This window comes from Humulus lupulus, chromosome 3 (genome assembly GCF_963169125.1).
Source record: "Humulus lupulus chromosome 3, drHumLupu1.1, whole genome shotgun sequence".
In the NCBI taxonomy this organism is placed as follows: domain Eukaryota; kingdom Viridiplantae; phylum Streptophyta; class Magnoliopsida; order Rosales; family Cannabaceae; genus Humulus; species Humulus lupulus.
In genome coordinates, this window is record NC_084795.1 from 242,440,785 (window position 1) to 242,453,209 (window position 12,425).

Consider the following 12,425-nt stretch of genomic DNA (forward strand, 5'->3'; position numbering starts at 1 on the left):
TCATGGGCCCATCAAAATGTTTACAAGTTATTTACAACTCAAAATGGTCATTATTATTTCAAATTTACAACCCGCCGACCTAAGCAGCAAAAATAGGGTAAACCCTCTAGTTCCTCTGAGAACTCCTTGGCCGTGGCGGTCAAGCGGCCGCATATGTACACATCACCACCTAAGCTCTCCACTCAAGGCTGGGTGAGCTTTTCTTTCCCTTTACCTGCACCACATAGCACCCATGAGCCAAGGCCCAACAAGAAAACACAGTAATGCATATAGATATTAATAACTGATTATTATTATAATCACGCAGAGCTTATAGCTCTAAACAGATGAGTGATTCAACACTTGAGGTTCTGGTACACCATAATGAGCGACTGACAAGCAAGTCACTAATTTAAACGGATGAGTGACTGATGGGTAGTCACTAGCTTAACAGATGAGATACTGATGGGCAAGTCTCACGGGCTGAACACCCACAACCATGCGACTAAATAGTCACTGTAGCTCTAAGTAACTAGCCTTTTGCTAGACAAGCGCTATAGTATTCATCGAACTTGAGGTCGGTCCGGCATTAATGCTTTTCTGAGTCATTTAATGCATATGTCGATTAGATATAATCTTTATTGGCTTGCGTTGAACACGCTAAGGCCATCCTAACTTATGAGTCAGCACTATGTGACCAGTGCCCAATACCACTGCAGAACTTGCCTAATAAGTCATAGCTTCACAGTTGATACTGACACCTTTGCCAATTTTGACTAATTAGTCAGTGCCACACACAAGTGAGCAATCTTTGCTAAGCATTCAATAATCAATCCATGTCCACAATTACACATTGAACATGCCTCATGAGTAACCATGCATGTCACATATGGGGTGCAGTTTTCTTACCTCTGGTTCGAGCGAGAATTAATATAAGAACGACCCTTGAGAACGATCAACCTTTAGATTCCTTAGCGGTCACCTAGTCATAACCAATTAGAAACCATTAATAAAGTAAATCAATGAATGGTTCACAATCTAAACCACACTCCCGGGATCAATTCCACACTCTTGGGACTCTCAATCTACACAAACGGGGTAAAGGAACCAACCCCCGAGCCTTAAAAACCATCCCGAGACCTAAAAATAACATCCCCTGAAATTGACCTAGCGCCTAGGCACTGCCAACTAGCGCTGGGGCGCTGCCCCAGAAACAGAGAAGGCCATTCTCTGCCCTGCATAGCGCTGGGGCGCCAGCTTCAGACCAGAAAAGTTTCTGGTTTTCCCTCCTTGCGATTCCCCTTGAAACCAGCCTTCCAAATCAATCCCATACCTTACCAAAACATCCAATTCAACCCCTAAACTTCCTCTACATCATACCCTCATCAAAACCCAATCAATCTTACACAAAATCTCCCATTAATTCCAACTATCCACATCAAAATCTATAGGCTGAAAACTAAAAGAAAAACATAGCAATACTTGAAATTCATGGATAATATCTTACCTCAAACGGGTTTTGAGTCATCTTTAATGGATGAACTAAGTCGATAACCTCTATCTTAATTCTTCAATTTGGGCTTAAAAGCTCCAAAGGAAGATAGAGGGAAGATGATGTACGTGAAGAAGAAGTGAGGGCTCTATTTTTGTTCTGTTCTTCTACAGGTTACCAAAATTATATATATCTCAAGCCAAATGACCTTAATGCCCCTAGGTCAAATAAAAGCTTCCAAAGTCTCCCAAGGGTAAAATTGTCCTTTCTAACCTATTTCGTTAATTATAATTAACACCCTCCAATTCCTGCTATTCTCAATATTCCCAACTACCGATAATTCAATTCCCGTTACCCTTTTATTCCCGGCAACACTCTAATCATTAAAACATTCCGAGACTCACCCCGAGCCTCGAACTTAATCCCGTTATGACTAAACCGTTACTTAATATTCAAAGATCGTCTCATGCCGAATAGCTTGAACAAATCCACATTATAATGTGGCCTCAACAATATGTCACCAACATGCATACAAATATACAATTACGCCCTCAACAGGCCAAATTACCAAAATACCCCTGCATGAAATGTGGACCCACATGCATGCATTTAACATCATATTATAATATAATTCACATAAACATGCATATATTCATTTAACGGTATAATTAAACAGTTATGGCCCTCCCGGCCTACTAATCCAGCCACTAAACTGCATTAGGCATTTCAGGGCATTACACTGGGAGCTTCTAGAATAAGGGGAGCAGCTGGGCGCAATTCACCCAAGGTAATTTGAGGTTTTAGTTTTGAGATTTCTTAGGTTTTTAAGTCTTGAAAGTCTTGTTGAATTCTTAGTTCTTAGAGGGTTTTTGGTTAGATTTTTATATGATTGTATTGATTTGAGTGTACTATTTAGGTGTAGAGGCTCAAATTTGGCTTTGATGCATGTTTAAGTTGGATTTTGATGATTTGGGCTCGGGGAAAACACATGTAAATGTTGGAGTTTCTGGGTTCGCAAGGTCGTGCTGTGATGTTGTTCTTGAGCGCCACGACCCGCATGAAATCTGAGGCCTATGAAGGATTCATTGAATCACCTTAGCGCCGTGGCACATCTAGGAATTTGGCTTAGAATTCCCTCTGACTTGTAGAGGGTCGCATCTCAAATAGGAAATGTTGGTCGAATAGGGTTTTTAGGCTCGAGAACTCAAACTTAAGTGCTTGGGTAGGATTCTACTACCCGGATTAGTAGAAGTTGAGGTCCCCAAGGCTAGTATGTTATTTTGAGGCTTTTCAATGGTTTAGGTTTTAATGGTTATCCATTATCGCTTTGTGACTAGGTTATACTGCTAAGGCTCAGGATTAAGGATCGTACTCATGATCGCCTTACACTTTCAGCTCAGGAATCGAGGTAAGAAAAATGAACCTGGGTTATGATAGGGGCTTGGTCCCCTGTTAACGAATATGCTTATATGTGATATTGTGATTATATCTGTATTTGAGAATATCTGAATACACATGCTTGTTTGTGCTACAACCAATTGTGTGTTATGCAATCCATTTGTTTGTTCATATTTGATCTGTAGGTCTGCCCTAAGTGAGTCGGGGCTGACATTAAGCATGCAAAACGCAGCCCGACCTAGGCCTGCCGGGGTCATCTATATAAGACCGAAAGACCCCACCTAAGGGCATCGGGCCTGAACGTCACTAAATAAACAGAAGTGTCATTTGCCCTTAACTAACTGTATTGAATACTGATATTGAATTACATGTTGTATTGAGCAGATTGTCACTACTTAGCTTATTGCTTATGTTATGTTATTATTGAATTGAATGATTTAAGTTTACTGTTTATATACAGTTGTTCATTTGTGTTTGTGAATTAAGTTTTCTTGCTGAGCCTTGGCTCACGGGTGCTATATGGTGCAAGTAAGGGAAAGGGAAAGCTGGACCAGCCGTGAGTTGGAGAGTTTAGGGGCGGCGTGTACATTTACAGGTGCTCGGTCGCCACGACCGAGGGATCAACAGGGACTAGAGCCAAACTTGATTTTGCTGCTTAGGCTGGCTTAAGTTGTAATTATTTTGAGAGTTGTAAATGCCTTGTAATAACTTATTTTTTGGATCCCATGTATAGACTCAAACTTTTTAAGGAAAAGAACTATTTCTACGATCAAAATCTTTTAACCCTAATTCGTTAATTAACCTTAGTAACACGTTTATGTCCAAATGACTTGATTAGAAAGTCTAGCACTATTTAAAATACAACTTGGTATTAGAGTGGTCTAGGTTTAAGGGTTCCTGAAGATTAGCTGGGCATGTACACTCCCCGCTAAAGACAAGCTCGACTCAGGGTTTGGTAACTATATATGTGATTATATGTTTGATTGTTCAAATGAAATATGAATGCCTTATCTGCTTGTTTATTAGGAAGCATGAGATATTCTGATAGAGCCTCGCCCTTGACAGCTATGTGTATGTGTTAAGGCATGCTTATTAGCATTGCCATTATATGTGCATAATTGTTGAAATGCCTGTTTGCATTGTGATTGGATATTGTTGCTTGGTTATTGGAATTAGACCTTTGGGTGATTTCAAAAGCTTGTTATCATTGCCTGATCAGCCGAGTCGTTGATTGTAGACATACTTGGAGAGCTATGCCTCTAAGGGGATCAGTTCGACTAGCCACCGCTGAGATTGAGGCTTGTAGATTCCAAGAACTTTACTTAGCTAGTTAGATAGTAGTATAATAGTAATAGTAGTAGTATTTTTATAACTGTGGAATTTGATTCAGACCGGGATTTAATTGGACACTTGTAGTAGCACTTGTAGATTTTCTAAGTATAGCCTATAGTTTAAGAATATTAATTTTAACCTAAGGTTTGATTAATATGACTGATATTGATGGTAATATTTATTATATTATAAGGTTTAGATAGACCCAAAAAGAAAGTAACACTTGTCATGTGTATGTTTAATGATAATTAAGTATTTTTGAGGAATAAGTTTATTAAGAGTAATATTTGAATATCCTAGGGTCTGTCAGCAGCTTTGAAAACGTTAGAGGACTTAGTCAAGGCTGTTTACTCAATTCAAATTAAGCTTAAAATGTGCAATTTCGTGTTTAAATATTCAACGTATGCCGATATATCGCAACTATAGGGGGCGATATATCACAGTACGGGGATACGAAAAACACGTAACTTTTCACGAGCACCTCGACAAGCCTTGGGCATGCTGGCCCAGGCGATATATCGCCTACAAGGGGTGATATATCGGCTCCCTTAGTATAATTTTGAAAGTTTTTGAAAACGTTCTCATTTTAACCTTTAACCTCTTGATAAGTCCAGCATCTTTCTGACCGAGTCTTCAGCCTCTGCTGAACGATAATTCAAATATTTTTCACTTAAAAAGACATTATTTTATTCAAGTTAAATGAAGATCTTTTCATTCTTGAACTCAATAAATAGACCCTAGTACCCATCCATTTATTCATTCATCAAGCTAAGTTCAGAGGCTCCAAGCTGCTAGGTTATTTTGAGAGTGTAAACACTTAGGTTGGGGATTATAAGCTTACCAAACACTTGGGAAGTAAGGTTTATAGCTCATTTCAGTTGAAGGTTTAGATTGGTCATAGAAGCATTCAAGGTATTCCAAACTCTAGTTCATTTTGGTATCGTTTTCTTTAAGTTCTTACAGTTTTCTACTCAGCACCCTAACTTTATTCTTTATTCTTTATTCTTGGACAGGAAATCTAAAATCTTGAACATAAGATTCTTGGTAAGTATATTTTGATGGTATAGTTCTTTCATCACTTTCATCCCTTTTTCTTTAGTATACTCACCCTTTCATTTATGGTTTATAGGAGTGTTCCAAAGTCCCAAATCTGTTCTCATATCCCGGTACTTTTGGTAAGGAAAATAGGATAGGATTTTATATGTTATGTTATGTGTTATCTTATGATTTAAGTGTTATGTTAACTTATGATTTGTGTATGTTTGTAGACTTGGGCATATGACCTATACAACTAACAAGCCCCAATAAATTTATGGGCATATGACTTGCTTAGCTAGCAAGCCCCACAAATCTAATGGGCATATGACTTGTTTAGTTTATAGGACCCCAAGTAATAATGGCCATTATAGTATATGTGACATATGTTTATGATATGTTTTATGTTACATTATGAATATTATGTATATGATTTATGTGCTAGATTTTCCTTGCTGTGCATTAGGCTCACTCCTTTATATTTTTATGTGCAGGAAAATAGCTTTAGTGGCGAGAAAGGTTCTTGGAAGCTTGGGGATGTGTATTGAGGCGGAATGGAATCGAAGGACCGAGAGTTCGATTCGAGGATGAAGTTTAATTATGGTTTTATATGTATTTTCCGCACTTTATTATGTAATCAATTTTATTTACAATTATGTTATGTTTTTCTTTTAAAACAATGGGATCCCATATCCTACTTTAAGTTTTATGTAGTTTAACAATTTATTTTTACAAGTTTTTAATGAAGTAATATTTATTTCACTTGTAAGTTTTATTAAAGATTAGTGTCTATGTATAGTTGTCGTTAATGGTCCAAAGTCTAGAGTAGTTGGGTCATTACAGTTGGTATCAGAGCAACGGTTCCTTCACATGAAGTTCTCCTAGATACACACACACAAAGCTCCGAATCTGACCGCCAAGTAAGTATTTAAGTTATAGTTATTTTGCTTATTTGTATAGATAATGATTTTAGTATTTATGTTTTTAGTTAAGTATGAACGGAGCATTAACCAATGAGGATATCCGAGCCATTAAGGCTTTAAAAAGAATAAGAGAACCAAGAAACACCGTAGGAGCACTAGAAAGAATTACTCAAAGATTGCTTTTGTTCCACAAAGAAATAGGTCACCTTCAAGAGTCTAAGCAAATCATGATGAGAGCAACGGAACAATATGTATTAGTAATTAGACTGTTTAGAGATTTTCATCTTGTAATAGCAGCCTTAGAGGAAATATGGGAAACAATGGATGATGAAGACAAACTGCCAGTAGCAATGCGATATTACTTTCTCTTAGTTAGATTTACTGCAAAATCAGAATTTCAGTTTACAAATGAGCAAAAACATAGGATTTTTACAAATCTTCCTAGAGGACATTTTGAGGCACAGGATAATGAAGATTATGAAGAACTAGATGATGATATGCTAGATGAAGGATCGGATGTAGAAGATCCTGATTTTTAGAATAGTTAGTTTTCATTGTTTGTTTGATTTATTTTTGTTTTATGGTTGTAATAAGTGAAAAAAAAACTCTTTTCCAAATTAATATCATGTTATTTTGTTATCATGTATGAGATTGATTTTTATTTTCGCAATCATAATAAATAATAAAATAAATAATGACTAAGTTTGGTGAGGGTGGATACAAATCAATGAACCAAGTTTCTATATTGAGAGTTAGGGGGCCATAGTAGTGGGAACGATTTTACTGATCCCAGCCCTCCCTCAATATGGTTAACTTTGGAACAAAGATGAGTTTCGAGCCTGAGAATTACGTCATATAAGATGATTGGAAACAAACTTAGAAAATAAAGATGGCTTGTTTTTCTAAGTATAGAAACCCACTCTAAATAATAAAGAAGACTTATATAATTTTCATAATAAGTCATAATCAATAGGTCTGAGATATGTTTGATTTAGAATAAGTTTTGCCTTAGAGCCTATTAGGTAAAGTTCTAACATGTTTCTTTCAACTGTTAGAACTCTGCTACGATGTCGCTCCGAAGATCTGCACGCACCAACGGAAACGCCTCCAACTCTGTTTCAGTGAACAATGAAGCCCCTCCAGTTCGTGGAAGGGGAGTGCGTGCTACTGCTAGCCACAACGCGCCAGCACCGCCAGCTGACAACATTGCGGAGATCGCCAGACTGCGACAACAAGTCGAGGAACTTTTGCAGCAGCAACGACAATAGGCTCAGCCCCAGACTCAGCCTCCGCCTCAGCCTCAGCCGCAGCCACAGCAAATGGCCTCAGCACCACAACAAGTTGATCCATATGGGGGATGGCCAGTGGCGAACTACGCGCCGTATCCAGTACAGAATATGGAGCCAGTGTATGAGAGGTTCCGCAAACAGCACGCTCCAAACTTCGAAGGGACTACAGACCCCTTTGAGGCAGAAGAGTGGCTAAGGAATGTGGAGCCAATTCTGACGCACATGAATCTCAGTAATGCAGACCGTATATCCTGTGTCTCGTCATTGCTCAAGAAGGATGCCAGGATATGGTGGGACTTGGTCCAGAAATCGCATGATGTTGCCACCATGACATGGACTCGATTTGTGGAGCTGTTCCACTAGAAGTAATACAATTCGGCTGTACTCGCTTCAAGAGTTGAGGAGTTTGCCAACTTGAAGCAAGGTAGTTTATTAGTGGCAGAGTATGCTCGTCAGTTCGACCGCTTAGCTAAATTCGCATCTGAGATGGTTCCAGCTGATTTTCTGAGGGTGAATAAGTTTGTTAGAGGACTTCGACCGAAGATCGAGATGGGGGTTAAGCTAGCAAACCCAGGAAATACTACGTATGCCGACGTTCTTGAGACGGCAATAGAAGTAGAGAGGTTGCAGGCTAATGTAAGTAAAGAGGAAGCCAGTAAGCCTGAACCTAGACAGCAGAGTCAACCTCAAACCAGTCAGAACAACAACTATAATAGCAACAATCAGTTTGGCAACAACAATGGTAACGGTCAGAAGAGAAGGCATCCTGATAATAAGCAATCTGACAGCGATAAGAGGGCACGAACAAATAATGGGGGAAATAGGCCGGGTTATGTGGAATACCCGCCATGTGCTAAGTGTCAGAAGAAACATCCGGGAGAATGTCGTGCAAACACCAAGGAATGTTTTAACTGTGGTCAGGAAGGACACCGGAAAAGAGATTGTCCTCAGCGCAAGCCAGAATGGAAGAAAGACGACAAGATGGTTCCTGCTAGGGTTTTTACCTTAACCCAAGGAGAGGCTGATGCTAGCAATAAGGTGGTCACAGGTCAAGTTTCTATCCTCAATAACATATGCTCTATATTATTTGATTCGGGAGCCACTCATTCGTATATCTCGTTAGGAATGATAGAAATACTAGACAAACCTTGTGAAAAATTTAGAACTAGGTTTGTAACCGAGTTGCCTTCGGGCAAAGTAGTTCTATCATCACGGATAGTACGAGGTGTACTGATCAAGATTAAGGACGCAGAACTAGAAGGAGACCTGATAGAATTGGTGATCAAGGACTTTGACGTAATAGTAGGCATGGATTGGCTAGCACGGCATGGCGTAACCATCGACTGTAAATGCAAGAAGGTGATGTTTTAGACTCATGACGACCAGAAACTATGCTTCATGGGACAAGCTTCAGGATTACGCACTCCGTTAGTATCATCTCTCAAAGCTCAAAGAATGATGGAGAAAGGATGTTAAGAGTTCTTAGCCAGCATCACAAATGTGGAAAAGGAGACACCACTTAAGGTTGGAGACGTCCGTATTGTAAAAGAATTCCCAGAGGTATTTCCCGATGACTTGCCAGGATTGCCCCCAACTCGAGAAATTGACTTCATGATAGAATTAGTATTGGGCACCGAGCCTATCTCTAAAGCACCGTATCGGATGGAACTTACGGAACTCAAGAAGTTAAAGATGCAACTGCAAGAACTCCTAGACTTGGGTTTTATTAGGCCGAGTCATTCACCATGGGGAGCTCCGGTGCTATTCGTGAAGAAGAAGGACGGAAGTATGCGGATGTGCATTGACTACCGCGAGCTGAATAAAGTAACGATTAAGAACAAGTACCCGCTACCCCGGATTAACGACTTGTTTGATCAACTCCGAGGAGCGACTGTATTTTCAAAGATCGATTTACGGTCCGGGTATCATCAACTCAAGGTAAAGGGGGAAGATATTCCTAAGACAGCCTTTAGAACTCGTTATGGACATTACGAGTTCTTGGTTATGTCCTTTGGTCTTACTAATGCACCAGTCGCATTTATGGACTTAATGAATAGGGTCTTCAAGGAATACTTAGATAAATTCATCATAGTGTTCATCGACGACATGTTAGTATACTCTAAGGATGAAGTTGAGCACGAGGAACATTTGAGGTTGATTTTGTCACGACTGAAGGAGAATCAACTCTACGCCAAGTTCAAGAAATGTGAATTTTGGCTTTCGCAAGTGACGTTCCTCGGGCACATTATATCAAAAGACGGAGTTGCAGTAGACCCATCAATGGTAGAGGCCGTGAAGGATTGGCCCAGACCAAAAAACACATCTGAAGTAAGAAGCTTTCTAGGGTTAGCAGGTTATTATAGGAGGTTCGTAGAGGGCTTTTCAAAGATAGCCACTCTGCTCACCAACCTGACCCAGAAACAACAAAGATTTAACTGGAATGATAAGTGTGAAGAAAGCTTCCAGTTACTTAAGGATAAACTTTGCTCAGCACCAGTACTCTGTGTACTGACACCCAACAATAAGTTTGTAGTATACTGCGATGCATCAAAGCAAGGATTGGGTTGCGTGCTGATGTAAAATGACAAGGTGATAGCCTACGCCTCACGACAGTTGAAGGAGTACAAGCAGTGCTATCCAACTCATGATATGGAGTTGGCAGCGGTGGTCTTTGCATTAAAAATCTGGCGCCATTATCTTTACGAAGAACGGTGCGAGATTTATACGGACCACAAGAGTTTAAAATACTTCTTTACTCAGAAGGAGCTCAACATGAGGCAGCGCAGGTGGTTAGAATTAGTGAAGGATTACGACTGCGAAATCCTATACCACCCTGGGAAGGAAAATGTAGTTGCCGATGCACTAAGTAGGAAAAGTTATGGAAATCTAGCAGCTTTAGTCGCAATAGAAAAGCTGCTACAGCAGGAGCTGATCAGTGCCTGAATAGAAGTAGTTGTAGGCAAGCTAGCTAACTTGTCTATCCAGTCGAATCTGCTAGAAGATATACGGATTGGTCAGAGACATGATGACACCCTAACAGCACATATGGGTGCAGTCAGAGAAGGCAAGACTATAGATTTCTCAATATCTAGTCAAGCTTTATTGAGATATAAGGATCGGGTATGCGTGCCTAATGATCAAAGGATTAAGAAGGCAATTCTAGTAGAAGCGCAAAGTATCCCATACTTAGTTCATCCAGGGTCTACCAGGATGACTCATGACATCAAGGCAATCTATTGGTGGCCAGGGATGAAGAAAGACATATAAGAGTTTGTGTCTAAGTGTCTTATATGCCAGCAAGTGAAAGCAGAGCATCAGTGGCCTGCAGGCTTATTACAACCGCTTAGCGTACCAGAATGGAAGTGGGACGATATAGCTATGGACTTCGTGACAGGTTTGCCAAGGACGAATAAGCAACATGATTCCGCTTGGATAGTAATAGATAGACTAACCAAGTCGGCTCATTTCCTGCCGGTTAAGACTTCATACACGGCAGACCAATATGCAGACATCTACATCCAAGAGATAGTACGGTTGCATGGAATCCCCAAGACAATAGTGTCAGATAGAGGATCGGTGTTTACATCGAGATTTTGGGGAAGATTACAGCAAGCTATTGGTACTAAGTTAAGACTTAGTACAACTTTTCATCCTCAGACAAACGGGCAGTCCGAGCGTACGATTCAGATTTTAGAAGATATGATACGCGCATGTGTACTTGATTTCGGAGGATCATGGAATAAGTACTTGCCGCTAATAGAGTTCTCTTACAACAATAGCTACTAGTCAACGATCGGGATGGCACCTTATGAGTTGCTATATGGAAGGAGGTTTCGATCACCGTTGCATTGGGACGAGGTAGGAGAAAGGCAGCTTCTAGGTCCCGAAGCTGTTAGACAAGCTCAAGAAGCAGTAGCGCTTATTAGAGAGTGTATGCTTGCTGCTCAAAGCCGTCAGAAAAGCTATGCGGATGCCAAGCGACGCGATGTGGAATTCAAAGTCGGAGATCAAGTCTTCTTAAAGATATCTCCTATGAAAGGTGTAAAGTGGTTTGGGAAGAAAGGCAAGCTTAGTCCCCTATTTATAGGTCCTTTTGAGATATTGGACAAAGTGGGAGCAGTTGCGTATAGACTAGCCCTACTGCCAGCACTAGCAGATAGTCACAACGTGTTCCACATCTCGATGCTACACAAATATGTGTCAGACCCATCTCATGTCCTCAAGTACGATACGATAGCACTCCAGAAAGACTTGAGTTACGAGGAACGACCAGTTAGCATCCTGGATAGGGGGTGAAGCAGTTACGGTCCAAGAGCATTCCTATAGTCAAAGTCCTATGGAGTAATAGTTCTGAACGAGAGGCAACGTGGGAGTTGGAGGAGGACATGCAAGGCCGGTATCCGGAGTTATTTGGTAAGTAAATTTCGAGGACGAAATTCTTTTTAGCAGGGGAGAATTGTAGAGACCAAGAACTTTACTTAGCTAGTTAGATAGTAGTATAATAGTAATAGTAGTAGTATTTTTATAACTGTGGATTTTTGTTCAGACCGGGATTTAATTGGACACTCGTAGTAACACTTGTAGATTTTCTAAGTTTAACCTATAGTTTAAGAATATTAATTTTAACCTAAGGTTTGATTAATATGACTGATATTGATGGTAATATTTATTATATTATAAGGTTTAGATAGACCCAATAAGAAAGTAACACTTGTCATGTGAATGTTTAATGATAATTAAGTATTTTTGAGGAATAAGTTTATTAAGAGTAATATTTGAATATCCTAGGGTCTGTCAGCAGCTTTGAAAACGTTAGAGGACTTATTCAAGGTTGTTCACTCAATTCAAATTAAGCTTAAAATGTGCAATTTCGTGTTTAAATATTCAGCATATGCCGATATATCGCAGCTATAGGGGGCGATATATCGCAGTACGGGGATACGAAAAACACGTAACTTCGCACAAGCACCTCGACGA